This window comes from Rattus norvegicus, chromosome 16 (genome assembly GCF_021556685.1).
Source record: "Rattus norvegicus strain SHRSP/BbbUtx chromosome 16, alternate assembly SHRSP_T2T, whole genome shotgun sequence".
NCBI classification, from domain to species: Eukaryota; Metazoa; Chordata; class Mammalia; order Rodentia; family Muridae; genus Rattus; species Rattus norvegicus.
In genome coordinates, this window is record NC_141549.1 from 86,952,902 (window position 1) to 86,979,549 (window position 26,648).

The window sequence follows — 26,648 nt, forward strand, 5'->3', positions numbered from 1 at the left end:
GGAACTTTGGAACATTCTTTGTTATAACTACCTGCTCCTGCTCATCCAGCTCACCCCCAACCCCCGGCAGGCATCTCAGGGCCTTGGTGAGACTGAATAATCATCATTTTGTTGTCTATTGGTATTCACTATGTCTGAGGCATAGCAATATTTGAAAGGTTATTGCTAAGGAAACTGGATATTCTGGTTAGTTTTTATTGTCAATTTGATACAAATTAATATCTCCGGGGGAGAGAGAACATTAGTTGAAGAATTGCCTCTATATGATTGGCCTGTAGCCTTGACTGTGAGGATTTTTTTTTTTTAGTTGACATTTAATGTGGGAGAGCCAAGCGTATTGTGGGTGTCACCATCCCAAGGCCGATGATGGGTTATATGACAAATTTACCAGAGACCTTCATTCTCCCATGGCTTCTGCTTCAGTTTCTCAATGAGTTCTTGCCCCTTCCTGTCTCTGTACTTCACGACAGCTTCCTCTGTCATACCACCAATCTCCGTGATGTTCTGCCTTGCCTCAGGCCCACAATAGTAGTGTCAGGGACCACAGGCTGACGCCTCTGACACTGTAAGCCAAAATAAAACAAATTGGACACCTTTGAATAATTTCTCTCAAGTGTTCAGTCACAGATGAAAGAGTAGCCAACACAACTGGAATTAGCTAAATAGATTTCATCATTCACAAGAAAATGCTGAGTCTCTGCCAGGGGATCTCTATCGGGTAATCTAGTTTACTACAAGGGTCAGATTTACTGCTGTGTGATGAGCATTTGAAGTGCTGTGGTCCACAGCAAGTCCCACAGAGAGATCCAGGATTGGTAGTGCTCTACTCCCAGTTATACACAGTGGGGGTTCACAGTTAGCCACCATGGCAATAGCCTATTGTTAAGAAGTAGACAGGGACTCATGATGGAGACACAGGGAAAGTGTGTGTGTGTGTGTGTGTGTGTGTGTGTGTGTGTGTGTGGTGTGTGTGTGTGTGTGTGTGTGTGCATAAACCTTGAATGCAATGGAGTTTCCCCGGTTCAAGTGTGCCATAGCTCAGGAACTGTGATGCTAGACAAAACTCAAAAGTCACCAGAACCACTGAAGCCATTGGCTTCTGGCTCCCTCGATTGCAAACATGAAAAACAGAATTCCAAGACAACAGGAGGGTGAGTTTAGAAAGAAGCTTTATTACAGGATTATAGGCAAGAAAAACAAGACAGAACTCCTGTAAAGAAGAAGTGGGTCCCAGAAAATGGGATGCCATCTAGTTGTGAGACTAGTAGGGCTTCTACGATATGGACAGGGTCTTCAGAAAAGATGATTAGGGGACACTCATCAGTGTGAGTTTGCTCACAGTGCTAGAGGTCCATGGGTCACACAGAAGCAAGTAAAGAGTTTCTGAGAAGGGGTTAGCTTCCATGCTGTGCATTATAAAGGAAAGAGGCCAGTGGCACCATGACCATGGTAGGGTTTGAAAGGTCATGAGAAATGCTTTAGAAAGGGCAGAGCTAGACTATGAAAAACAGTAAAGGCAGTGTGGGCGATAGTATGTCTTGTCATTTGAAGAAGAAATAGAGCAAGATCTCACACGGGTTGTAGTGAGGGCATTGTTCTTTAGGGTTGGGGGGACAAAGGAATGGTACGTGCAGTAAAAGTGCTGGCCTGGGGGAAACCACCAGGTAGGCTTCATTCAGCAAAAGTGCTGCTTTGTTGGGATACCAAGGCCAGGGTTGGGGGCAGGGTGTGTGTGTGCAAAAGTTTGTGTGAGATAAGAAGCAGGCACACATTTCCTGTTCCCTACAGGAGTGGCAGGTCTGGGACTCACTAAGTCAGGCTTCCATCTCCCTTCTCCATTGATGAGAGGCAACTGGCCAGCCAGGGCAGAAAGGAGTGGAGATGTCTAAGTGAGCAGAGGAAGACAGAGGCAAAAGTTCAAAGACAAGGATGTAGGAGGGTACCAGGAAAGCACCGGAGTGAGTGAGGGCAGAACCAATGGCCTGAGCATCTTGGAGATGTTATGTGCAGTGTATGTTATGTGCAGTATATGTTATGTGTGGTGGCAATGGATTCCCATGTGCCATCCACTCTCCCCCCTCCTCTCAATTTCGTCTTTGGAGAGGCAGTGCTGTACGCACCTAATGTCTATGGTCCCCTTATGTTGGAAGGGGCTGGTAGCAGACGTTACCTATGACTTCTGTCTGTCAGACATTGTTTAGCAATCTACCCAGTATGCTCTCTGAGACCTTCAAAGACCTGGAAAGCTTAGGGAAGGGAAGGAAAGGATGGCTTTACCTTCCTTAAGGATGTTCTCATAAGGAGGGTTCTTCTGTCAGCCCCATCAGCAGCCCAGGCCCCAGAATCCAAGACTGACTAAAGTGTAGTAAAACCCCCATGTTGGCTGATGACAGCAATCTAGCTCTGAGAGTTTCCCGAGCCTTCCTTATATTATTCTTTTCTTCGCTCCTTCTAGGAAGAACATTGGAGGCCACAGCATCTTTCCTGTCTCTTGATTTCTTCAAGTTCTGAGGACCCATGTTTTGGGATGACGTGGTGTTCTGAACCCCATCGTGGTGTTTCATGCTTTGCCTCTATAGAGCAGTATCCAACCAGAATGCTTGGGGTGGGTAGATGCATCTGAGCCCCTACTCGGGAGAGAAAGGTAGCACACAGCTCAGGGAGCAAGGCCCTTGGATCTTTAGTAACATCCCTTTGTCTCTGTCCTATAGCTTCCATGGACTACATTGCCAGAAGGGAGCATTGACGAAAAGACAAGCATCTCACTGGCGAGAGTTTATGAGAATGATGTCCCATCCGCTCACTGGGCTCGTCCTGCGACACAGAGCCATGCTTTGGAAACTCAGGGAATCGATTCCATTCACTCTGCAACTCCCATTCTCTTCACCTTTGGTGGTCTCCAGACTCTTCTGGAAGGATCCCTGAATATCATGCTGGCTCTTGCTAGACAAGTGATTTGGCTGTGGTGTGTGTGTGTGTGTGTGTGTGTGTGTGTGTGTGTGCGCGCGCGCGTGTGTGTGGGGGCACCCACACAAAAGGATTACTGATGATGGCATCTCAATGAATTTGTTTTCCTTTTTTCTTAAAACAATCTTGTTTTAGATATAGTAAAAAAAATTAATAGATTTCTTTTCCTTTTGGTTTTTTTTACAATGAAAGGAAACATGTCTATATTGCAGGCAACCTACTTGGAATTTCTAGAAGATACTGGGCCTCTAACTCCAGGCAGCCTGATGCTTAGCTTAGGCACCCCTTCTTCTCCTTCAACAAAGGAACCCCTGCTTTACACCTCCATAGACCCATCTCAGTAACTTCAGTCTTTCCATTAACCCCTGGTAGCCACAATGACTTCCTAATACCAGTTAATTAACAAACACTGGTGCTCCAACAGATGGATTCCTGGGAGAGTCTTTGGTGTGGTCCCCAGACTGCAGGAGCAGAGCTGCAAGGTTTTCTTTGTTCTTCCAACACTTTCCTTGTGGGCTGCAAAGTACTTTGAATCTCAAATGAGCTCTCTAATTAGTCTCCTCCCGACGTCCTGCGGGATGGGCAAGGCTGTCCTTTATCTCCACTTTGCAGATAGTAACAATTTGCAGGACTTGGCTGAGGTCACCGGAACATTAGCATCCCAGTCAGAATACAACTCTTGGCCTCTAAGCAGATCCTCCTACCCTGTTCCCTAGACAACTCCTTCCGTCCTGGTGGCAGCAGGACCTTATAGCAGCACGGTGAACTCCTGGTTGGTGCTTGAGGCCTGGAGGTTAAGGGAGATTTGGGGAAAGGTGTTAAGGTGTACTGAACAGCTTGGCAACACTGCGAACACTTGTCTCAAACAAAACAAAACAAAAACCCAATGTTGTTAGCATTCAGTCTAAGCCCCACCCCCACAGTTACCTGGTAGGAGCCAGGTATGCCTGACGCTATAAAAGGGGCTGCTTGCCCCCTCCTCACTCTTGCTCTCTCTTGCTCTTACCCTCTTCCCCCTTTGTCCCCTCTCTCCACATGCTCATAGCAGGCCTCTACTCTACTCCTCTCCTTCTCTATGTTTCTACTTCTCTTCTCTCTCTCTCTCTCTCTCTCTCTCTCTCTCTCTCTCTCTCTCTCTTCCTCCTCCTCCTCCTCCCCCTACTACACTCGTCACTCTTCTCTCTATGTCCTGAATAAACTCTTTTCTATACTATATCATCCCGTGGCACCCCCTTCCCCAGACCCCCATAAAACATATCCCCCCCCTCTTTATCTTTTTATCAACACAACGTTGGTGCTGAAACCCAGGACGTATCCTCTCTTTATCTCTTTATAAATGCCATTTACACAACCCACAGACCATCTCCACGGCCTCGATATCTCAAGGCGAGACTGAGTAAACATACCACCTGTGGGTGATTCTCAGTAACTACGCTTAGGAAAGGTTTGGGGACTCAGTGTGCCCTGTGGTGGTTGCAGATGAGTTTCTCCGCTGCCCAGTGTTCTGTGCTTGTGATTCTGAGCCTCTCTCTAGTGTGTTGGACAGTTGTGAAATGGGAAGCCACATCTTTTCCCCAGCTCCTCAGGACATACCAGAACTCTGTGTGGCCAAAGTACAGGGCCACGTTAACCAGAACCAGGTCTCTCAAGAAACACATGAGTGAAAACTGTGCAAATCTACATCATCAGTTATGGACAGGAGCCTTAGAGCAGCCAGTGCCGGGGGCTGTTATTGAATGGTCTACAGGCAAATTTCCCAGAGTGCCATCGCTGGAGAACGAAGACAAGGCCTTTGATTACTAGAGCTCCAGTGCTCAGGAATGCTGTGGTCACTGCAGATGTGTGTTTATTCATGATATTCAAGTGACGCAGACTCCCAGACTCCGTTCCCCACCCTCTCTGAACAGTAAACAAGTCCTCACAACGACTGTGGGAACGGACTAATGAGTAATTACACGTTTGAAAGTCACCAGAATGGAATCCCAGGGTGGACCCCTGGGTAAAGGAGAGTTTTGGGATAAATGCAAACACATTCTTTGGATTCCAGATCCCAGTGTGGTGCCAGGGTGCAGCTTCCTCTGGGGGGGCATGGAAATACAGTAGGAGGCAGAGTTGAACCTATTAGCCACTCCACGCAGGCACTGGAAACCTAGCTGTGAACACGAATATTAATGTTCAGATCTTTGCGCTCTCTCTCTCTCTCTCTCTCTCTCTCTCTCTCTCTCTCTCTCTCTCTCATCCAAATATTGTAAACTATAAACATAAGGGAACTCTCTACTTTAAGAAGTATTAATCTCAATCCAAAGCAAGGAATGACTTGTTCATTTGTTTGTAGTAGTGACATTAACATATCTGTGTTAGTGATCAAAGTAATAGGCATTCTTCATGTTTGGGAAATGGCAACCAATACTGGCATCATACTGACTATTCATTAACCTTCAAGAGACACAGTAAACAGCTCCGAAAACTATCCAAGTTAATGATTTACTAAGGAGTCCTCTCCCCATAATCATAAATGCGGCAGATCACACACCAGTACGGGTGAACCCTATGCCATATGTGTTAATCACTACAAACAATTACTAACTGCTAAAACTGCTTGAAGTCGGACAGGGCCGCCTACCATTGGTGGCTAGAAGAAACCCCAACCAACAATTCCCTTTATGGCTAGTCAGCTGATCATTTCAAACAATGTAGCTGCACAGACACTAATTTGAATGGTGGTTATATGTCACTTCTATGGAAAAGACCAGAGGAGTGTAGGATTTCTCTCAGGGTAGTCTCCGAGCTAGTATTTATGCAGGGAGAAAAGTCTTTCTTCAAAGGTTAGCTTCACCACAGGTGGCTTATCCCTTCTGAAAGGCTCTCCCGGTCCCCACAGGCTGACCCCTGTTGCTTTGGCAACCCAAGAAGTACCGGGTTGTTGAAAACAGTTCTTTAATTTGTTTACTATTTCAGACTGGAGGTTTCAGCCTGTACCCCAAACTCTACCTTTCTAATGTTTAAAAGAAAAACAGGAATTAAAAGCCCTTAATGCTATTTTACATGGAAGAGACTCTGAGGAGCTTCAGCTTTCCCTGAGGTTAGCCTGTCGTGGGGAAGCTTAACTAGGGAATTCCATTCCAGGTAGAACAGGTAGAACAGCCTCACCAGAGGGCACTGTCTCCTTGCTGTTGCTTGATGTCAATCTGCTGTGTGCTGAGACTCTCATCCTGGAGTCACCTTCTGTTGTAGGTGCAGAAGGTGTATCTGGCTGCAGTCACAGAGCTCAGACTCTGAAGTCCAGACAATCAGACTGGCCAATATTTCTGTGGCTGTTTGGATTCCAGGGAGCTGATGAGAGGTCAGAGCATATCAGCCAGCTGCTGATGCTTCCTGCCTGCCACAGAGAGCCCTGGCTCTGTGGTAGGTGTCGCCTGCTGGGAAGGAGGGATCGATTAGTATATATCCTTGATGAGGTCTATCCAGCAATCTTGAAGTGTAGCTTTTTGGTGAGGTAAAGAGCTGGTAAGACAGCTCTCTGTTTCTTCATCATAATTAAGACAAACCCAAGTCACTAAGAAATCACACTGGCTTTTTCACAATGTGTCTCCAGATGGGGTTCAATAAAACAAATGGGGCTCACAGACTGGATTCCTTTGCATTTAACCCCCATATTGGTTAGTTACCTTGACTGGAGGTCTGGGCAGACTGGAGGACTCAACTGGACAGGGGCTTCCTTGTTTGGTGGTGAGTTCCTAGGTGCCTTCTCCCAAACAGACACTTACGTGTCAAGGCCTGCCGTGGAAATGATAATAGGAACTTTCACAGTCACAGAAAAATCATACATAAGTCAAGGAACCTTCCATAAGCATTAGTGAAGACATCAAGTAGGCAGGTTGTAGCAAAAGTGAGGACATCTCTGCTATTGGCCTCAGGGGGTCTCTGATGACATTCTCAGCCCGGATTGGTCAAGACCAATGGGTTGCTGTCTAAGGGTTACTATTGTGATGAAACACCGTGACCAAAGCAACTCGGGGAGGAAAGGCTTACACTTCCACAGCACTGTTCATTATCAGAGGAAGTCAGGACAGGAACTCAAACAGGTCAGGAATCTGGAAGTAGGAGCTGATACAGAGGCCATGGAGGAGTACTGCTCACTGGCTTACCACTCATGGCTCTCACCTTCAGCCTGCTCTCTTATAGAACCCACAGTGCACTGGGCCTTCCCACATCAATTGCTAATGAAGAAAATGTCCTACAGGCTTGCATACGGCACAATCTTATGGAAGCATTTTTAAAGCTGAAGTTCTCCCCTCTCAAGTGATTTTAACTTGTGTCAGGTTGGCATGAACCTGACCAGCATAGCTGCAAAGTCATAGATTTTTGTGATAGGTTCTGAAGATGGGACTATTAAAAGGACTAATGACAGTCCAGGGTGATTTGGGGTTCTGATCTGCAACCTTACTAGGGCTCCCAAATCAGGGAGTTTTAGCAAAGCAATGAATCCGCCCAATCTAAGGCACAGGTGCAGCTGTTCCTGAGAACCTTGGCTCCCACTTCGCTCTGAATGAGGACAACAGCTAGAGCAAGGACAACAGCTAGAGCAAGGACCCTAAAGGCTTGGGTCCTAGGAATGTCCTTCTTATCTCTTCTCCTCAATGAACTCTCCAACCAGGAGGCTACACAGAGGGTGTGACTGATTCTAGTATAGACATCAATCCATTCCTGTGAACAGCTTTAGAACTAGATCTCTGGCTTTTCATGGTAGAAATGGGTTATATTCAGTCCCCGATGTCAGACATCATCTGGGATGATGGGATCTATGCTCTGAGAAGGAGAGTATGGCAGGAGCCTTAGAGACTGCCAAGAATAGACTCTTCTCTAACAGGGTGCTCCTGGCCCCAAGTGGAGACATGATACTCTGACAGCCTGAAAAGTTTGGAACACACAACACCATTGCCCTCCATTCAGGAAGGTTGTTTCTCCTAAAGCCTCGCTGTAGACACAGTATAACAAGGGCTGTAAGTTGACTCCAGTGACTACATTTTGGCATCTCAGACAGGGGAACTTAAGACATGCAACAGATCTGGTATAAGGAGGTTTATAGTGGGAAGGGAGAGGACCAAGGGCCTGGAGAAGGGTAGAGGTAGACTAGTAGACATGGGGATGGACATACAGACAGGAGAAGAGCTGTGAGGGTAGAGAAGGGGGTGGGGCTCAAAGAAGGATAGATAGGAGGAGAGAACACTGGTAGGGGGGAGGGAGAGAGAGAGAGAGAGAGAGAGAGAGCGAGCGAGCAGGGGTGGTGGGCAGTCCTTTTATGTGCAGCCCACACCTGGCACACCTGGTGGCGGCAGTAGGGGCAGCAATAGCAGGTGATGACATAAGGTTTTGCTAGGTCCCTGGGAGGAGCCTAGTAGAATTGCCTGAGGACTAACATCCTCCCTTGGAGGGCAGGCCACTAGGAATTTGACTCTGCTCCAGTGAGTATATGGAAACACAAAATGGTCTCTTTCTTTCCTTCCTTCCTTCCCTTCTTCCTTTCTTTCCTTTTTACTCTTCTCCTCCTCCTCCTTTTTTTTTTTTTTTGCTGGGAGGAAGTCACAGGGAGCCGACATAGGAAGACTGGGATGATCCTGATGCATGATGTGATTCCCCAATAATCCAAAAAATAATAATAACATCATATTATTGCATTATTATATTATCACAATTTATTATTATTATTATTATTATTATTATTATTATTATTATTAATTGGAAGAAAAACAACCCAAGGATATAAGCTCTCTTGGGAAAACCAGCCTGACCTCATTATCTCTGCTAATTGTATACTTTGGCTTTTGTAAATATATACTTAGCTTGCAGCTGCAGGAAGGGAACCTTGGGGAGTTTCCAGCTAGATTTTCTGGCTTAAATATGGACTCTGAGAAAGGCTTTGGGGCTGCCCTAGGGTCCCAGATACCTCGGTTTAGTCACCAACTGGCTGTAAGTGCTGTTGACTCGTAGACTCTCTGAGTGGTCTTCTCTGTGGGATCCCCACGACAACGAGAGGAATGTTCCTTTTTACTGAGACAATGCACTTCGTTTCCCTGAAGCCTTCCTTTGCCGGTGCCCATTGGGCTGCAGCCGTACAGCTTAGCTCAGTCTACCTTCATCAGAAGAGCACAACTTTCCCTCCCTGTTCTCATTCCTCCTCCCCTAGTTCTTTCCTCCCTCCCTCCCTCCTCCCTGCCTTCCTTCCTTCCTTCCTTCCTCCCTATTTCCTTCCTTCCTTTTTACTTCTTTTCTTCTTTCCTTCCTTACTCCTGTTACTCCCTCCCTCTTTCCTTCCTTCAGTCCTTTCATCCTTCCTCGCTTTCTTGCTTCTTCCTTCATTGTTTCCTTCCTTCTTTCTCTCTTTCTTTCTTTCTTTCTTTCTTTCTTTCTTTCTTTCTTCCTTCCTTCCTTCCTCCCTTCCTTGCTCCCTTTCCTTATTTCTTCTTTCTTTCCTTCTTCCCTCCTCTTTCCTTCCTTCCTTCTCCCCTTCTTTCCTCCCTTTCTCCCTCCCTCTCTTTCTCCTTCCTTCTTTCCTTCTTTCCTTCCTCCCTCTCTCCCTCTTTCCTCCTTCTCTGTCTGATTTCTAAGCGTTCTTTCTCTGATAATCTGGGCCCTCCTACTTTCTTGGAAATAACATCTCGGTAGAGCCTTTGGGTTGGCTCTGGGCACTCCCTCAAGGGCAGCCCTTGAGCACAATGGTCATACACTCTCGTCACCCATTACTACATATGTGCCTGGTGTTAGTCAGTCAACCTGGACATTATGCTTGAACCTTCTCATCTTCTACATTAGCTCTTCCCATTCAATCCCTGACATCTCTTAATACACACTTTGCTAATGTTTCAGCCTGAGGGATCTAAATGTCCTGATGATGTGCTCAAATGTGTCACTGGGGACTTGTATGCTTTTTTATCTATCTTATCAAGTCTTCAAATAAATACCAGCCACCAACAATGGCTGATAGTAAATGCCAGCAGCTGGGAATGCATCCCGCAAACCTTCTGTGCACTAAGGTGCTTCAGGGCTCAGGATGCTGGCTCAGACTGCTCCCCATCTCGTGCTATGACTCCAGTTCTGTCATTTGGGGCAATTTAATTAACCTTTCGGTGACTGGCTTTCTTATCTTTCAGAAGGAGACAGTCACACTGCGACATGGATGTGTTTGAGGATTAATTGAGTAGAGACACCAAAAGGCCTGCTAATACTGTCGACCACATGAAAGTGTCCACAAGGGTGGCTGGCTTCTGAAGTGATTGTGCAAATTTGACAGAGTTCCCCTCAGCCTCTTCTCCTCCCTCTGCAGTGGTGTGCACCAAAGGGTTTGGAGCTCTCAAGGCATATCTTTGTACAAGGTCTTAAAAACCAGGAATAGGGTTTGTATTTTTGTAAGACAAAAGACCAAGCTGATGGATAGATAAAAGAAACAACACCATAAAGGTGCAGGTGGTCTAGACCACGTATTCAAATATATGAACCAATGGGGGAGGGGTTTCTCATTCAAAACACGATCCGCTTCTATAATAAAGTACCAGCTCCTCCCTGGTACTTTTTAATTTTATTAATTATATGTATTGGTGTGAGGGTGTCGGATCCCTTGGAACCGGCGTTACAGACAGTTGTGAGCTGCCATGCAGGCACTGGGGATCAAACCCAAGTCCCTTGGAGTAGCAGACATTGCTCCTAACCACTGAGCCATCATATCTCCAGCCTGCAACCTCCCTGGTGTTTTTAAAACAGCAAGCCATTAGCTCATGAATATCTAATCCTCGGCATTTTAGAAAGTACAACCAAATGGGGTGGGAAACTTCTTCTCGTTTCAGGTATGCTCATACAAACTCCCCTTAATGCTTTGAAACCAATTTGGACAGTTCTGTAGATATTTCAACATACATTTCTGAGTGCTCCCGGCTTTCAGGTCTCTTTGAAAATGCGACCTCAAAACCAGTATCACCTTCAAATAGGAAGTAGTTCCCCCACACAAGTAAATATACAGTTTAGGGTTTTTATTTCCTCTGCCCGGTCCACCCCCCTTAAAATTTGAGTCAGGATGCTCTCAAGTTCACATGTGCATAGATATGTCTAGTCCATGGGTATCATGTTTTGAATGAGAAAGCCCTTCCTTTGGTTCATATATTTGAACTTGATCCCCAGCTGGAGCTCTTTGGGAAGGTCTAGAAGGTGTGTGTACTGGCTGCTTGCGTGTGTCAACTTGACACAAGCTGGAGTTTTCACAGAGAAAGGAGCCTCAGTTGAGGAAATGCCTCCGTGAGACCCAGCTATAAGGTATTTTCTCAATTAGTGATCAAAGGAGGGAGGGCCCATTGTGGGTGGTGCCATCCCTGACTGGTGGTCCTGGTTTCTATAAGAGAGCAGGCTGAGCAAGCCAGGAGGAACAAGCCAGTAAGTAACATCCCTCCATGGCCTCTGCATCAGCTCCTGCTTCCTGACCTGCTTGAGTTCCAGCCCTGACTTCCTTCGGTGATGAACAACAATGTTTGGAAGTATAAACTGAATAAACCCTTTCCTTCCCAACTTACTTCTTGGCATGATGATTGTGCAGGAATAGAAACCCTGACTAAGACAGTGTGCCACTGTGTGTGGTTTTGGTGTTCCGATGGTGTTTACCATTCCCAGTGAGTCAAATTAAATCGTTTCTTTTATGGCTCTCCTTGGCCATGGTATTTTATCGCAGTGACAGAAAAGTTACTAAAACTGGAGGTTTTGCCACTTCTGTCCCTCACGTGTTATTTTTGAAGAAGCTGCATCATGCATCCTCAAGAGATGCGGTCATAGCCCCAGGTGGAGCCAATGTTACCAGCTTCTGTGAGCCTCTGACTTGCAGACAGCCTATCTCCCCACCTGAGACTCTATGAGGCAAAGCTGTGTCTCCCCTCACACGTCTCACTGGAGAAGCCTCAGACTGCTAGTCCTCATTTCTATTGTTTACCAGAAGAGAGATAAGAAGTACACACCCACAGAAATGGAATTCGAGCTGTGACTCTGGGAGGATTGCTAGTTTTGAACCAAGCTCAGGACAACGTGTTCTTAGGGACCTCACAAGGCCTGCAACTGTACCAAGAAACCCAGGCATGGAGCACAGCAGTGTGAATGTAACTTACCACATGATATTTACGTATCTCACTACATGGAAAAGTCTCAGGAAAAAGCTTTAGCTATTAACCAGTAAGTAACATGCTTGCACACGTGTGTAGGACATTTCACATGTGTATAGGGCAGAAGCCTCTACCTGAAATTCCTCGGTTAAAATTGAACCCACAAATTATTCTACTAGCACTCCCAAGTTCCTCGAGCCTGGGAGAACACTGTTCTGTATTTCCTTGCTTTGTGCACTTACCATGTCCCCCTGCTAGTTCTCCTTACCTCCTTTGTCCTTTACTACAGTGGTGGAGGGATACGGCAGTGTGGGATTAGGATTAAGTGAATAAGCATCACGATTGAAGATGAAAGGAGAGTGTCCACAGCAGCTAATCCTGCCCTCCAGTGTCTCCTGCCAAGACCACAGCTCTGAGCAGGAAGCCCAGTCAAACTGCAAACAGCATCTTCCAGGAAAGAGCATCCACTGCTGTGAGATGCCGCTGGGTTAGCTTTTCCTCAGGAGTGCTGTTTAGATGTCTGAAGGGGTATATCTGGCCAGGAAGGGGAGGTATCTGTTCCATTAAAGATGGCTGCCATCCAATTGGTGTCTCATCTCAGTGTGTCTTAGAGGAAAGTGTTCCTTCCTGCTCATCATTCCTTAGAGTCGAGGAGGACTCACTCCACAGGAAACCAAAGTTGCTTCTGAGTGGGCTTTGTACAGAAGTAAACAACAATTGTGTCAGATGACATCCATGTATTCTTCTTGTAATAGTCAGGATCTCTAAAGAAAGCAAACTTATATAATTATATATGTTCTTTCTATAATAATCCTTTCTATATACATATGTAGTCATTCTATATAATTATATATATCCATTCTATAATAATTCTCTCTATGTACATATATATTCATTCTATAATCTCTCTATATACATATATATTTATTCTATAATCTCTACGTATAGTATAATATATATGTATATATGTAGAGAGAGGGGGAGAGAAAAGAGAGAGAGAGCACATTGTCAAAATTTGAAAGCTCCCTTCTTCTGTTTATACACTTTTCTTTATATACCAGAAAGTATGCCCTTGATTAAACTTATATCTTCCCACCTCAAAAAAAGAACTGGATTAAAAGTGGGTCCTCTTACTTGGAAAGATTTAATTAAGGAAAAAACTCTGTCATAAACATAGCCAGACACTTGTGTTTCAGTTAATTCCAGATGTAGTCAATTGCCAACCAAGAAGAACCAGCACAAATTCACCCCTGTCAGACTGACACACAATCATACCTTTATGTCATGCTTAATTTCCCAATGAAAGGAGGATCAAGTCATAATGACTTGATGTGCGTATCCCTCATACAAATGCCTTAAAGATCTTAGAATAGGTGACAATGTCCCCTGAGGAACATTCTCTCAGTATCTCAAAAGTTAAATATGATAGCTACTGAACAGTTACATAACATGATAAATCAAAGGAGGAAAACACAGATATCTGTGCAAACACATTCTTATCAAAATATGACCGAAACTCTCAGGTGAGTTATAATCTTTGTGCAACGAGTCATGTGGCAGATGGGGCCAGTTATCTATGACAGTAAGGCTGTGCTCTGGAGCCAGTTCACTTGGTACACACTGCTGGCATGACACTCCGTGGTTTGGGCAGGTTTTATCGTGAATGTGTGTGAGAGAGAATCCAGAGGCATCTTGAGGAGTCCAGAGCACAGAGAGCAAGAAGTAGACTAAACATGGTCAGGGGTCAGCAGACTTGAAATGGCCAGGGCTATCTGTGAGAGTGGGGAGAGCAGCAGGAGATGGAGGAAAGAGAGAGCATAGAGAGAGTCACAAGGGTTACTTGGAGGGTGAGGAGCTGAGAGTAGGGAAGGGCCAGGAGCTGGAGGGAGTTTAGTGTAGAGGAAGAAGGACTAGGATGCTAGCGTAGACTTTGAAATGCAGATAGATGCCACAGGTATATGATATTTGGAGAGCCATATGTTCCTTTTGTTGAAGGGACTTTTGTTCTTTCTGGCATGTTCTTTCTTTAATTGGCATTAAAACATACTTCTTCAGGATTCTAGAGTATACTGAAGACCAGCTGAGACATCCAGCCTGGTAGACTGAACATCTATTATGTCTGTCTGTCTGTCTGTCTGTCTGACATCCATCCATCTGTCCGTCCATCCATCTGTCCATCCATCTGTCCATCCGTCTGTCTGTCTGCCCGTCTATCTATCTATCTATCTATCTATCTATCTATCTATCTATCTATCTGTATATGTATACTTTCAGTAGGTGGGAACCAGCTTCACAAGTTCCTAAGAAATACTGGCTTTTATCTAACTACCATAAATCTGTCTATGGTCCAGATTGAGCTCATTTCTAGACATATTGGTGGCCTTTTGGAGTTTAGAGAATTGAGATTCCTTTTGGACATGACATTACAGCCTTTGTTGATAGTAAGTGGCAATGAGAACTTCTGACTGCTTCAGTGCCACGTTGGTCTTCCTGGATTTGTTATATCAGCAGTTGTAACCACCTCTCCCACCTTCTGGCGTGGGATAGCACAGTACCGAGGATGTGGCCATGGCGCTCACACACATTTTTTTTTCTCTCCCCATACAGAAACACAAGCTGAATTCATCTCTTCATTAGAAGTTAGCCTCAGGTATTTAGAAAATTGGGCCAGACTGAAGCTTACCTTTCCTGGCCTTCTGGCTTGTGGCATGAACTCTGTGTCTTTAACTGTATTTCCAGACACTCTGATTCTATGAAAGTAAATACGTTTCAGTAGCTACTGTAATTATTATGTCCACGTACACTCATCTATTCCAAACACAGCTGTATGCCTCATTCCCTTCATGACTACTGTGACCAGTGTGTTTTGTAAAGAGCATGGATGTTTGTGTGCATGAAGGTACTTGCTCAGGGTCATCTGTCTAGGACGTGGTTTGATGTGTGTAAATTTAGGGTTTCTGACTCCGACTACATTCTGACTCTTAGCATTGTGACTGGTCCCTCAGTCCGTAGTCAGCATCATGATGCTGAGAAAGTGGCCTAGGAGTCATTTAACGTAGAGAGACAATACTCTCCTTTTGGGGAAGTGAGGCAATGCAAACAGGGTTTCTGTGGAGGATGACTTTAAATGGACCTACGCAAGCCTGGTCAGGTGCTACACGCCTCGCACATTCCACAGAGTCCGATTACACAACCTGCTTTGACTTTCTCCTCTGAGTAATTTCAACCATCTGTGCTCACATGTCCTGCTGAGGGGTTAGGTGCAAGCCTGGATGTTTAGTTTCATGATAGACCGGGATTCCTTCCTGTGTGGAAACGGGCAGGCCAGGCCAGGCTAACCCCATACAAGGCCTTGGGCTGCTGGCACTTCTATTGTGTTGATATTCTATTTACAGGGAGCCTGGGCCTTACATAACCTGTATCTGCCAGTGGTGATGATGGCTTTCCTTATATAGCTCATGACCCAGCCCTGTAGTGAGCAATGCTACATGCATTTTCTCTCTGAATTTGAAAACCTTGAATATGCTCCCTGATGCAATCCCATAGATTTTGTTTTGCTGTCTGACCTGAAAACCCAAATAGCTGGAAATGACTCTGATTTTTTTTCTGTTTGCCTTAGCACATCCAAGTAGGGATCACCACCCAGTCCATGGTCCCCTGGAAACAAGTACCACCTCTTCCCAACTGCCAGACACACAATCAACAGCAGAAAGTGAAGCTCACACAAATTTACAAATTAACAAACACAAAAACCTCATGAAAACTATAGTCACATGGGCTCTCTTTCGTCAGAATGTCTTTGTTTTAATTCCTAAGTTAAAAGTACCGAGGCCAAAAAGTTATTGTAAAGAAATTTAGTAAGTGTAGTTTTGATGCAAACACGTTTTAATTCTCTCCAGCATCCGTAGTGTCCTGCCAGGAATTCCACTCAGGAACAAAGAAAAGCCTGAGCTTCGTTCACATCTGAAATGCAGTTAAAGCACACCACCCTTTGTGGGCAGTGTTTGCTTTTCATGTTAATAAAAGAATTTACATTTTAGTAATTTTCTATGTAAAAAATACGTATAGCTAGAAGAGAAATGGGGGCTGGGTGCTTTTGAGGCTGTTGCAATGGTCGCTCTTATGCTTAAATGCAATACCCACGTGTCCCTCCATAGAAAGTGCCTAGGATGGTTCCCTTTGCAAACCAAGTTCTGTGTATTTTTGCCTTCCTGAAGCAATGAGGTTGAAGGTTGCCGTGGTTCTGACAGGGCTCCTTCTCTTGATCCCCCCATATTTGGGATTCTTCCCTATAGGATCCCACATGTTTCTTTGGAATGATTGACTTACATAGACATGGAAGAGAAAGCACAGGGTATTCCCATTTGGGGTGTTTCCAAAACCTTCCTAACACAGTCGGCCCACCTTGCTGTCTTGTGCCTCTCGGCTCTGTTACAAAACATGTGTGTCCCACACTTGATAAAGACTGCTGAACTCAGGCTCCTTGTGAACTATTGAAGGTGGCAGTTTTTTTTTTAAAAGATTTATTTATTATATATAAGTACACTGTAGCTGTCTTCAGACACACCAGAAGAGGGCATCAGACCTGATTACAGATGGTTGTGAGCCACCATGTGGTTGCTGGGATTTGAACTCAGGACCTCTGGGAGAGCAGTCAGTGCTCTTAACCACTGAGCCATCTCTCCAGCCCCGAAAGTTGGAGTTTTACTTGGAAAATAATGCCTGGATTGACTCAAGGAACTTGCAAGAAACCATTGAGTTCCTTCAAATCAACCATTCAGATTTGTATGTTGCATTTTAGCATTCCCTGCTAATGAGCGCCTAGCAGTATCGACCTGTGAAACTCTCCCAACCTCACCTTGACTAAATCCCAGCGGTTCCACTAACAAAAGCGTCAGGCTAATTTTGGCAACTGCTTAGGCAGCTGTAGGAAAGGAGGTTGATTTCCAAAGCAGAGATCACACAGAACAACTGTCCACTGGACTTGGAGCTTTGAAGCCAGGACCCTGAACAGAGGGGACAGTCCCATCTTACAGGTCTGTGAGCATTACCTCATATGTGTAAAAATCGCCAGCCATGCTCCACTGTGCTTGAGGACATGCCTGGGGAATGGTAAGCTTGGGAAGACCTGGATTTGTGACTAGAAGAACATTGGGGTCAGAGACTGGTGGGACACTGAGGAGGGATGGAGGTGGCATGTGACACAATTTGTGTTTTTAAAAGGATCCTATGACTTTAAAATGTTTCATAAAGTACATACTTAAGAAGGAGCATGTTCCCAGGGCACCTATAAAACTACAAGCTCGCTGGGAGTGATGGCTCAAGACTATAACCCAGCACCCAAGTGACTACAACACCAAGATGCATGATAGAGGAGACAGTGACATGAAGGTTGCCTTGTTTTGGAGGCCAGCTTGGGCTACAATAAAACAACTTTGTCTCTCTCTCCTCTTATCTGTCTGTCTGTCTGTCTGTGTCTGTCTGTCTGTCTGTCTCTCTGTGTGTGCGTGGGTGTATGTGTGTGTATGATGTTTATGTGTGTGTGTATGTGTGTATGTGTGTGTATGTGTGTGTATGATGTTTATATGTGTATATGTGTGTATGTGTGTATAGTGTTTATGTATGTGTATGTATGTGTGTATGTGTGTGTATAGTGTTTATGTATGTGTGTGTATGTGTGTATAGTGTTTATGTATGTGTGTATGTGTGTGTATGTGTGTGTGTATGTGTGTATAGTGTTTATATATGTGTGTGTATGTGTGTGTATAGTGTTTATGTATATGTGTGTGTATGTGTGTGTGTGTATGTGTGTGTATAGTGTTTATGTATATGTGCCTGCGTGCGTGCGTGCGTGTGTGCGTGTGTGTGTGTGTGTGTGTGTGTGTGTGTGTGTGTGTCGAAACCAAAGACCACTTTTCGTTACCTTTCCTAACCAAACATCCTAAGAGACATCAATCATGGAGGAAGAGGCAGGAAAGTCTGAAAGACAATAGTCGGCTCATCCTTTGTAATCCACACACCCTGGATTTCCTGGGTTCTGTGTCCCCCTCTACCTCTACCTTTCATTCCAGACTCTGCCATGACTTCCTTCTGTAACTCTAGTGTTTCCCCATAGCAGCCTAAAGTCCCTCATGGAGAAGAAAACCTTTGTCACATGGGTGGACATTAAGTCCTGGTGACTCTGCCTCTTTCTAAACACTGCCAGTCTCCAGGTCTCTCTCTTACAATTCCCTTCCTGCCAGGTGTCATCTCACGACCTTGGACACCACCCAGAGATTAGGTGATGGTTTATTAGGCCATCCTACTGTTAATTAGGAGAATTAGGAGGCACTCGTCTGTTGTGTGGCATTGTTCTCAGAAGGGATGAACAAACATTTACTCTCCCCTGTTACGGAGCCAATGACAGACAAAGGAAAGACACCAGGAAAGTCCAACTGGTGACCTCGTGAGTTGTGGTTCCTTATGCAGTAGAGCTAAGAGACGGACCATAGATGACTCAAAACAGCAGCATCACCAAAGCCTACCGCAGCATGGGTGACCCTCACAGAAGCTGGAGACCTGGAGCTCACTGCACAGCTCCACAGGTTGAAGAATGCCTCTTGTTTTTGGCATCTGGGCTGCCATTTTTTAAGCAACCCCACTTGTCTGAAGGTGTCTCCCAGAAGTCTTTACTATATAAACTTGGGGAGGGAGGAGCTTAGTGAACCAAAAAGAAAAAAAAAAAAACCCAAAAACTGTTTTTTACAGAATTCCTCAGTTCTTTCCTGCTACAGGCTCCCTCCCTCCCTCCCTCCCTCCCTCCCTCCCTCCCTCCCTCCCTCCCTCCCTCCTTCCTTCTTTCCTTCTGTCCTTGCTTTGTTCCTCCCTTCTTTCCTCTTTTCCTTTGTTTCTTCCTGTCTTTGTTCCTCCCTTCTTCCTCCTTCCCTTCTTTCCTCCCCTCTTTTTTCTTACTTCTTTCCTTTGTTCCTTCTTTCCTCCTTTCCTTTGTTCCTCCTTCCTTCTTACTTCTTTCCTTTTTCTGTTGCTCCTTTCTTTCTTCCCTTTCTTTGTTTCTTTTTTCCTCCTCTCTTCCTTCCTTGCTTTGTTCCTCCTTTCTTTCCTCCCTCCTTCCTCCTTCCTCCCTTCCTCCCTTCCTTTCTTCTTCCTTCCTTTGTTCCTCTTTTCTTTCCTCCTCTCTTTCCCTTGTTTCTCCCTTCTTTCCTTCTTCTCTTCCTTTCTTCCTCCCCACTTCCCTCCCTTCCTTCCACTGTTTCTTCCTCCCTTCTTGTACTCCTTTGTTTTATTTTCTTCCTTCCTCCCCTCCTTTCTTCTCGTTTTCCTTCTTTGTGTCCTCCTCTCTCCCCCATCCTTTTCTCTTCTTTTGTCCTCCATACTATCCTGTTTTCTTCTGCCTTCTTCTTTTTCTTCTTGTGCGTTTGCTTGTTTAGATTAACAAAGGCTTGCTGAAAGTGGTGAAGTCAACCTCTGCTGACTGTGCTTGCTGTGAGGAAATTTAAATATGAGCTCCCTCCCAGTAGACATCACACCTCTACATGGATGAGTTTCCCCATCCTTTTCATTGTACATTCCCCACTGGTTTTCTAAGCTAGGACTGGAAACTAACAGTGTTTGGGAACTCAGAGTTCTCTGGTTTCTAAGTCCCCCAGGAAGCACTGGTCCCATGCCCCCCCCTTATCAGTGTGAATCAGAGTATCCACGTGCCTGGAGAATTAGAACTTCCACACGTGGCAGGAGACTCCGAGTCACTCTCTCAGAAGGAAAACATCTCAGCATGATGCAGATGCTCGAGACAGAATAGTCCCGTCCCCACGTGGTTCTGGAAGCCACCCAAGGTATTAATAGCCATGGTCACAGGACTGTACATTATATCGTTTCCTCGTCGATGGAACGGAATGTCAGGCCTCGGGGACTGTGATGTGGAAAGTATGCGAGTTGGACCCTTTCTCCTTTTGAGGCCTTTCTGTCCTGTGTGCTTTTAAAATAAAGCTTGTGGGCAAACTCTGTAGGGAATGAGAAGAAACAAAAATGGCCTCCTAGAAGCATACTGTGGTGACCCGCAACCTTACTGAAATAAGATGAACACGTTCTGTCTGTCACCCTCCTAGGGAGTGCCCCCAGCTTGGCTCCCCAGTGTTGGCCGTATCTATTTAAAACAATAAACCCAAACCCCCAAAGTGAGCACACTGGATGGAAAGACTTGCGTTTTCCCAGGCTGACTTCAGATTCCCATCTGATCTAAAAGAGAGCAACTTCACTGACTCTGAGATGAAGATCATCTGGAAAGGGCAGCAGCTGCTCTCAATAAGGCGGGCCAGCAGCAGGGCAGGGGAATGGGTGGCCGAGTGAGACCAGCAAGGGCTAGCACCTTTACTAGTTGTTGCTGTGTGTTTGCTCACTCAACGGGACGTCAGGGATGATCTTGCATCTAGCATTGGAACTACAAGGTTTCTGCACAGTGTCCCTCCCATCTTGTGTCCTTTTCTTCGTACTTCCCAGCAGCTTCTCCCAGGCTGGGGAGGACCCATCCTTCTGCTTCATGCTTTGACATTACTTTACTCTTGACTCCTTGCCTTTTGGTGCTGGGTGGATAACTTGATGGCCTCTACGTTGATGTCCAGGTTGTCATGGTGTCATGACTGGAACTCTAGCTAGCTACTGAGAGTCGAGCCAACCACAAGCTTTCTCCTTGGTGAGTGCATACTCGTTATGATGTGGCATTGACGTCAGAGCTGTGCATGGTCTTTTTCTAGTTAGTGGGCACTCATGAGAGCATAGGGACTTTTATTTTCTTACAAAAACTTGAGGAGGGAAATTATTATTTATAAAGTATCATTCTGAAATAGTCGAAATCTGTAGCTAGATAGATGGCTCAGCAGTTAAGAGTGCATATTTGTTTTTTTCAGAGGGCCTGAGTTTAGTTTCCAGAATCCATATCATGTGGCTCAGAACTATCTTTGGGGATCTGACACATTTAAGATCTGAGAGCATACAAAAATACACAGACACAGATACACACACACACACACACACACACACACACACACTTAAAAAAGAAATTTAAACCATCAAGCCCCAATCTGAACAGAGTTATCTGTCTATATCTCTGTGGGCTTTAGTGTGTATTTAAAGCACACAGTAGGGCATCTGCTTAGGGCTTGTCTAACATACTTCTCTTATGATTCTCCTAGGATCCTTAAATTTTCACTTTATAGTTCTTAATCAATTTTACATTTCACCGTGGCCTTTTGGAATTCCACAGAAGACCTGCCTATGGGGAGAAAGTGTGAGAGGTGTTTGCTCTCTGCTGAGTATCCCTCCTCTGACCTTCATTTTTAGGAAAAGCTGTTTGACTGTGCGAAGTTCCTGAGGACTACCTTCTGTCCTGGTGCTCTCCAGGCAGTGCTGACCCCAAGAGGACCGGGGAGGGGGGGCAGGAGGTCTTCCAACTTCAAGCCAGTTTTTGTTCTCCATCCAATAAGCAGCTCTCTCAGGGGTGTCAGCCAAGCCACAGACCGGTGCTTGTATTTTTATCTGAAGGTTTTCCTTGAACGTACTTTCTTCTTCCTCTGGCCAGACCTATGCTCTTTGTTAAGAAGAACGCTATCCCTTTTAGACTTCCTGGCTGGGACAACAGCAGCCTTCCTGCTGTTCTGCCTTACCTTAATTATCCAATTATGATACAAATAATAAGACTTGAGGGCTGTGCTCCAGAGATTTACATGCACTCCCCTTCTTGTCTCCAGCTCCCCCACCTCCCCATCTCTCTGGATCTAGCCCAGTGTTTCCTCTGAGTGGCTGTTCACAGTCTCCTGCACTTTGCCCATCACTGCGACTGCTCTGTGAATCTCATCTCTCCCCAGACGACTTCAAACAGGGACAGGAACGCATTTGTAGTTCTTTATCTGAGGATTGCAAGTGACTGGCGAAAGCAAAAGGCTGCCATCTCCCTTGGCTGTTTAGTGATCCCCTGACAGTTGAGTACTAAGGTTGTAATGAGACAAAATAAGGGTAACTTGTATTTACAAACCACTCAGTGTGGACCTTTCCTTGGAGTGGGTCTTATAACTGCCACTTTGTTGCTGAGCCTACTGAGGGTCAGGACCAAGGAACGGATTCTCAGGCTCCAACACTCAACATAGCCTACCCTGTCCCCGCTGCGGGGACCCAGTTATTCAGGGTCCCGAAGAGGCTTTCTACCTGTGGGCCAAATGAGGGTGAAGAGAAGGAGACCAAGCAAGATTCTATTGTCAAAGTCTCGTTTATTGGGATGAACGTTACAGCTTTTAAGGCTTTCAGGTAGGGGGAGTGACCTTTGTGAAACATGAAGGAGGGGGAGATAAGGGTATAGGCAGTGATAGCTGGAGGCAAAGAGGTCAGGCGATGAGGTCAGGTGGTGGAGACACCAGGTGTTGACTGAGGAGATAACTGGTATCTGCTTGAGCTGAGGTATCCCTTGAATGTTATCTTCCTGTGCCGTAAATTCATGGGAGAGGCCTTTGTCCAACAATCTTAAGACTTATGGCAGTCATCTTAGGGGTGAATATCTGTGGCCAAACAGCCCAGAGTCACCTAGCCACTTTGAGCCATTCAGTCAAAAGCGGCCAGGCCCAAATCCAATATGGCTCCCTACGTCACCCAAGCTGCAAGGCAGCTCCATAGGCCTCTGCTCTTCCTCTGCTTTCTGCTTTTCACCCAGTGTGAGTCTTACCCTTCCATCAATAAAGATCTAGAAAGAGAAACCCAACCCCTGGCATTCTGGACTCATGCTTTGATGTTTACCATACTCCTCTGCTTACTAATTGTGTGTTTCCCGCCTGTGTTACTTAGTGGGATTAGATTTGCAGCCTTTAACGTTCCCCCTCTGTCTTTTCTGAGTGTAAGCCATAGTTGACAATTCCTATAGGATTGCTCTTCAAATGTTTACAGGATGGGTCCCCACGGGTTGTGGGCATCTTGCCAGACAGTGCCGTTGGCTGTTGACATTCACGGAGAGCTTCCAGCTCAAATCATGTTCTCTTTGACCAGCAGGTGAAATCTACCTTCAGAGACCCATGTTTGAGGGCCAGGTGTACACTTGTGTCTATAACACCCCAGCCTTCTTGCTGACCACCTCCGTCCTGTGTTAGTAGCCCCCTGCTTCTCTGGTGAGAATCCAGCCTCAAGCACAGCAGCAGGGGCTGTGTCCTCCTGTGCTCATCAGTCCTCAGAGTCACTCAGCTGCATGGGTTAGGACTCATTCTCACAAGGGCATATGGCCAGAAGACTTTTCCAAGAGCCACACGGGTTCATTTCTTTCATATTAAATAGGATCAACAATCTGATTGGGACCTCAATTTAATTGAGTCTGTTTGTTTTGAAGGTGGCAGGGTTACTTTTTATGACAACACAAGATATATGAATCACAAATTCAGTTTTTGTTGTGAGCTCACATGGCGTTTTCGTGCTGGTATTTATAGCTCACTTTTTCCATTCCCTCCTCTGCGTTACTTTGCCCTCAGCCAAGAGGATTCTTATCTAGTGGAGAGTTCTCAGTCTCTATTTGTGCAAAGTCTGAGTTCTGCTGAACTGTTAGCTCATGTTACCATCCACACAACCACGGGGTCAGTAGGGCCACTCTTTCCTTGGATTGAAAGTTGCTTTAGGGATAACGCTATCTAAGATCACCACATGAGTTTGCGGTGAGGTGGAAGAGTCAGATATTCTTTTGTTCTCAGGCTTGCATCATGCGTTGAGGTTTGGTCTTCTGCTGTGCTAAATACTGGTTGCTCTCAGAGATCACACATAGACCTAGGTGACACTATGTGACTTTGCCCTCCCATGTTATCCCTGATTGAACAAATAAAGATGCTGACACCCAATAGCTGGGCAGAAGAGACGTAGGCAGGGGTCAGGGTTCTCAGGCTTGGGGTAGGAGGAGACCATGAGAAGAGAGAGGAAGATGGAGATGGCGAAAAGAGAAGACACCATGGGATAAAATCTTAAAATCACAGCCATGAGGGCCAACCCATTGGAGTTCAGAGCCAGCACAGACATGACATGGCAAATCACATAGAGGGATTATTGGCGGGGAAGTAGACATAATAGCATGGAGGATAGACATCTGCCCAGCTCTTGAGTTGATTAAGGCTTATTATAAATATAAAGGCTGTGTGTGTGTGTGCACTTTATCTGGGAACTGAATCATCAAAGGTGAGGTAGAAGCCCTGGATGGGGATTAAATAATTTCAACAACAATCATGCACTCCTGTGACTGTGAAAGACCTGGCACTGCACATTGGTTCCTGAGCTCTGTCAAGGCAATGCGCTTCACTTCATTTGGTAGTGAACTCATTTTTTACACGGCTGCCCCACTGGGCTGGTGCCAGGTCTTCAGAGGACTATCTCAGCACCTGTCAAGATCCAGATGTGTCACAGGGAACAAGTCCCTTGAGCCTTCACCCATCAGCACTTTGCTTGGCTTCTTGAAGTTTTAAGTGAGGATCTTCTAGGATACACAAGTTCAAAGCGCTGTGGATTTTTAATTGACTGTGTTGTGGAGAGAAGGTTGGCAGGAAGGGATGAGAAATCCAGAGCCAGAATCTAAGAGGAGAAAGCCCCTCTGTGGTAGCGGAATGGTCTACTGTGGGCACTAGCTGGTGCAGATGGTAACTGAGTCCCTCAGTGAGGTCTCCTTGGTAGACACGACATTTAGAAGCTGTGGTGCCGAACTTGTATTTTACACCTGTCTGTGTTAGCGTGACCTCTTCTTCCAGGAGTCCTTTGAGAGGTCTTAAGGGTAGCAGAGAAAACCAGGTGGTCTGGCACTCACAGCCTAGGAGGGTTTGCTTGCACCGTCCAATGCTGGCCCTTTTAGACAATATCCCCATGTGACTGGATTCTGAAGGTCTTCTAGCTCTCTTACCAACACCCTTCTTCCAGGGGTGTTTCTCTCATGTTCCAAGTCGTCCATCTGAAATGTTTTCTGTGGCCCGGGAACCTACATGTGCCTATATGCAGATATCTCCACATCTGATTACTTTTCTGTTGGCTTGCCACCTCTGGGAAAGGGAGCATGCAAAATTCTCTGTCCCTGACCAGGATGTCAATGACTCCAACCTTTCTTAGTATCCACTCAGCTTACTCTGGAGGCACAGAAGAAACATAGAATAAATAATTACGTAAGGCAAGCACCCATCAAATACTAATAAATATTACAGATAAAAAAAAAGCTACATTAAAAGGCAGGGGTGTGGGGACACGTTGCAAGATGGATTAGAATGGTCAGCCGATGCTACCTTGACAAGGTAACAGGAATTGCACATTAGCAATGGAGAGTCTAAAATCCACTGCTGTCCCTAGCAGCAGCTGTGCCCAGGGAGCTGCTTACAGGACTGTGGGGCTGCTGAGGGGAGGGTTCCTGCCATGGGAGATGCTTGTTGCCAGGTCCAAGGTATAGTGATGGAATTAAGGTTTTGAGAGAATCCAGTCTAAGAAACTGTTTTAGAAGTACATTCCCCCAGAGACTGCTCTGGGCCTCAGGTCAGTCAGAAATGGCTTCATGAGAAAAGAAAGAACCAGTGTCCTAGAATCAGGGAGTGGAACTTGAAGGTTCTGGGGTCTTTGCATTTTCGGGATCATTAGCTTCTTCCTTTCAACTCATTCCAGTTTTGGGAATCCTCATCCTAAGAGCTTCCATGGCCCGAACACTGCAGACTTGGGGGGTGGGGGCGGTGAGCAGAGGCTGATTTTTTTTTTAACTTAGTAGTCTTACAGCTGTGAGGCAACATTTGATAGAGTTATGTGTTCCCTGGCATCCCACTAATAGGATGAACTTAAGCTTGTCTCTCTATCTACCCTTATGATTTTCAAGACAGTTGGAAACAGCCAAATACCCACAACTACAATGTTCTGTCTTGTGCAGTTCTTGTTTATGACAGCTGCTGAGGCCCCCGGGCAGTCTTTCCCTCAGTAGCTACTCTATTTCCCCAAAGCCAGAGACTTATTTTAGGTCCATGTCCATTACCGTATCCCATAGACTCACCAGAGCCCTCTGTTTAGTAACATCAGAGACTACACTGCATTCGCACCTAACCAGGTCAGATGGTGCTCTGCTAGGTTCCATTTCTGAGAGTCTGGTGTCTGGGATACCTCTCTGGACCCTGTCAACGTGTTCAAGCAGACTCATTGAAGAAATAGTTTGGGCTGGTCTGCCTAGTTTCCTCGGGATGGTAAGTGACAGGATGTGCAGAAGTTGAGTGGGAGCATGAAGACAAGCCTCTGACTCTACAGAAGCGGCCTGTTTGGGGGATGTGGCATTTAGGTGGCATTCCACCAGGAAGATTATTTCCAGAGCAGGAAGTTCAGCTCAAGAGCAACCTCCCATTATCTGATTGGAGAAAAGAGTTGTCACCAAAACTATCTGCCAAGACAACATAGGGCGCCAAGTCAACCAGTTTTGATGGTCTCTTTCCTTGGCCATAGACTCTTCTTGTGTTAAATTATTGGGTTTCTTTTCTCCAGTACTTGGTGAAACTTGATTGTGCTCTTCCCCTGACCTTCTAGGAAGCT

General features: G+C 45.6%; 1 long non-coding RNA gene across 1 annotated transcript; it reads right to left on the bottom strand.

Moving 5' to 3' along the window:
* Positions 1-179: 179 nt before the first annotated feature.
* Positions 180-6,846, bottom strand: LOC120097572 (uncharacterized). Its single transcript, XR_015640518.1, has 4 exons — positions 6,636-6,846; positions 6,118-6,383; positions 2,278-3,754; positions 180-563 (listed from the first exon to the last, which is right to left on the bottom strand). It is a non-coding gene; the product is annotated as an uncharacterized LOC120097572 (long non-coding RNA).
* Positions 6,847-26,648: the final 19,802 nt, after the last annotated feature.